Source organism: Arachis ipaensis, chromosome B05 (assembly GCF_000816755.2).
Source record: "Arachis ipaensis cultivar K30076 chromosome B05, Araip1.1, whole genome shotgun sequence".
Lineage (NCBI taxonomy): Eukaryota > Viridiplantae > Streptophyta > Magnoliopsida > Fabales > Fabaceae > Arachis > Arachis ipaensis.
This window is the reverse complement of record NC_029789.2, coordinates 42,063,580-42,067,195: the sequence shown is the minus strand read 5'-3', so window position 1 is coordinate 42,067,195 and position 3,616 is coordinate 42,063,580. Positions and strand designations below refer to the sequence as shown.

The 3,616-nt window shown below is 36.2% G+C and overlaps 1 pseudogene; it reads left to right on the top strand.

Annotated features, from left to right (window-relative positions):
* Window positions 282-2,493, top strand: LOC107640554 (annotated as a pseudogene).

The following is a 3,616-nucleotide window of genomic DNA, read 5'->3' as shown; positions in this document are numbered from 1 at the left end:
CCAACGCCTCGTCGCCGTCGTGCTTCAAGGTCACTGCTGCCGTCTGAGCCGCCGTCAGTTCTGCATCGCTGAGGGAAGCCCCAGATGGAGATGAGGGAGACGCGAGCCAAGGACCGTGACGAGGAGTAGAAGAAGCCGTCACCTTCACTGGAGCCACGATCGCTGTCACCGTTCTGCCTTCCCCTGAGCCGCCAATACCACCATATTCTTCCAATCCACCACACTCACCACCAGAGAAGCTTCTGTTGCCGTCCCGCAGAAAGGGGGATGCTACTGCTGTCATGGCCGTCTTCCTTGCTGCTGTAACTTCATTCAATCCTCAACTATTGGAACTCACCGCTGGTACCAATCGAGGCCTCTGCTACTAATGGTTTACTGCGATACAAAACAGTGATGGAGAAAGGGACAAAACTCGCCAGAAGAGGTTGCTGGAGCCGTTGGTCCGAACTGCCCTGCCTTTTCCCTGCTCCGGTGCCACTGCTACTGCTGAAAAGTGATCGAAAATGTTGCTGTTGTTGCCAAGTATTAAGAAAGAGGGGTTTAACGCAATTAATTCCTACTAGTTTGACACTCTGAGGTAGGGGATTTATTTTTAAAGTTTAATAGTTTTAATTTTAGAATGCCTACAAAGTTAATTGGATAATTACAAATGGTTAATAGTGGTTAAAAATCAATTAATTGATATGAATGACTTGAAATGTGTTTAAGAAGGGTTAGCTATTGCCTTTATTCTGAGTTATGATTGGAATTAGATGCGGTTGTGAAGGGTGATTACTCTGAGTTATGATCGGAATTAGTTTTGATTTTGGTTTGAGGCTGTGACTGTTACCGATTTTTCTGATTGTTTGGAATTGCAAAGAATCTTAATTGTATTTGATTATGCTGAATTGGTTGTTATACGTTGGTTTGCTTGATGGATTATATTGAAGTTTGATTACTGAATTGTTATCTTGAAATCTGAGTTTTAAAATAGATTTTATGCTTGCCTTGCATAATGTGTGGTGGATTTTTGTTGTTGTTCTTATCTTCACAGAAAATGGGATAGATAAGAGAATTGTTTGTGTGACTATGGTGGCACCACCGCTCCATTGGAGCAGCGGTGCTTTCGCTATGTTGACAACTTTAGTTCAGGTCATAGGAGAGCCACATCCACTGAGTATTTGTTCTTGCACTTGCTCTTGTTCTTGTTCTTGTCAATGAAACTTTTTCGTGGATATTTGTTTGGTGATCTCTTGGAGGGGAATGAATACTATGTTGCTGGTTATGTTGAGTGTAGGTCTTTTCTGAAGGCGCGATATGCTGTGATCTTCTTGTATCGGAGGTGAATTTTTCTGTGTATCCTTCTTTTATGTTTGTTTTTTGTGTGTTGTTGCTTACTACTTGTAACTCTTGTTTAGAGGAATTTTTCAGTCATTCTATGGATCCCTGATGATCCCTTACTTGATTGCTTTGAGGCCACCGAAGGATTAAATATTCAAGGTCTTTGGTTTGTGCTTCATCCTCTTCTTGTACCATTAAAAAAGGGAAGGAAAAGAATATAAATAAAATGATACCAATAACTCTACTAGCAATGCTTCACATTAGAATTTGCACTAAAAAATGTGATAAACTTAAATAAAAGACTTGATCATGTAGGTCGTTAGTTGTATGAAACAATGATGTTAACTGCCTTGTAAGATTTTTTTTTCCTCTTCTTCCTCTAGAAGATTCTTAATTTTTATCTTGATCACTAAAAGCTGACGAAATTCCATCATATATATAATTTCATTATATAATGCAATTTTCTTTGCTTTTTAACCTTGTCTTTAGATGAAGACCACTCAAAATGATAATTGGATATTTTGTAATGATGTAATTTTGCATGGCCACTTCATTTCTTCTTATTTCTGTATTTTGTTGAATGCTATTATATACTTCAGTCCGTGAGGTTTATTCTAAAGCAGTGAAGACTGCTATCGTGGATCATCATGCTGTATGATCTATAGCTAAGATTTTGTCATTTCATTATTTTTTTTCCATCTAATTCCATTTTTTCTTTGTTAGTAAGTGTAGCCTTAATACAATATCATACTATTGCAGGCAGTGGATAGTGGTCTCCTGTTAAAGCTTTCTTTCAACACTATATTTGAGTACCTTCAGGTTAGCTTCACTCCACTGTAATTTCTTTGTATTAATTTCATGTAAAAATGCAGCGCAATCTGTTACGTGGTGTATATAGTTTTTTCCTGTCTTGGTGTTTGCCAGCAATAATTTGTTTATTTGTTTATTTTTCATTTCCATGGGTTCATCAGATTGCTAGAGCCACTTGTTATTTTGTAGCTTAACTATAAGTGCTTAATAATTATATATATATTGGCACAAATTGATCATTGATAAATATGTTTTTTATTTTGTAGATGCTGCAAATAATTTCAAAGCCAATGAAGGATATTGGCCCACGTGCAATGTTCTATCTTATCTGACTTTTATGTTCCTCAGAAGGAGATGGTATAAAATTGTAATGTTGGTTCTTCTTTCCATGAAAGTTTCATCCCTTATTAACTTCAATTTTAGCTTGAATGATTTTGTAATATGTTAAGATACAAGAATATTAACCATGTCGATTTCAACATCTGTGCTAGAGTTAGTTATTATTTAGAGAATTAGCATACAGATAACACTGCATAACTTAATTAGTCCTGCTTAGATTGTGAAAACTGAAAAGTATAAGCAGGAAGACATTTATTATATTTTGAAAAATGATGATATAATGTGATTGTGGATCTTACGATAATTTTTATAAGTCAAATTTGATGAGAAATGTTCAATTATTTTTTCTATAGTAATTCGATTCAAATAGTTTAGATTATTTTGACACTAAATTAAAAAAAAAGTTGGAACTAATTTCATTCATGAGAAAACTATTGTAAATAAAGAATTATATATTATAAAAAACCGTTGTCAGAAGTCACATAAGGCAATGGTGTTAAAATCGTTGTCAAAGTCGATTACAAAATGGCCAAAAAATGACATCAACGGTAACGCTTTAAAACCGTTGTCTTAGACGACTACAAAATGGCAATGGTATTAAAACCGTTGCCAAAAAATGACACGAACAGTAACGCTTTAAAACCGTTGGCTTTATGAATAATAAAGCTACAACAGTTTAAAACCGTTGCCTATCTAGTTATGGTTTTAAACCGTTAAATCATGAAAGAGAATGGTTTAAAACCGTTTCTTATTGAGTAACGGTTCAAAACCGTTGTTTAAAATTTTCTTTCAAAACCGTTGTCTATGTCAGTAACTAAGGCAACAGTTTTCTTGTTACCGTTGCCTTAGGTAAAAAACCGTTGCCTTTGAGCATTGGCAACGGCCGCATATACCACAAGTCAAAAACCGTTGCCAAACCGTTGTCTAAAGTTTTAGGAACGGTTTTTCAATCTACGGCAACGGTTTTTGACCATTGCGAAAACCATTATTTGTTGTAGTGTTGGCAAGACAACTCCAACCAGGGATGGAGAGATAATTCCAACCAGGGATGGAGAGATAATTCCAACCAAGGATGGAGGGACAACTACAATAGGGGAGGCAGAGACAACAATAGAAACCAGAGGTGGAACAACAACAACAGACAGCA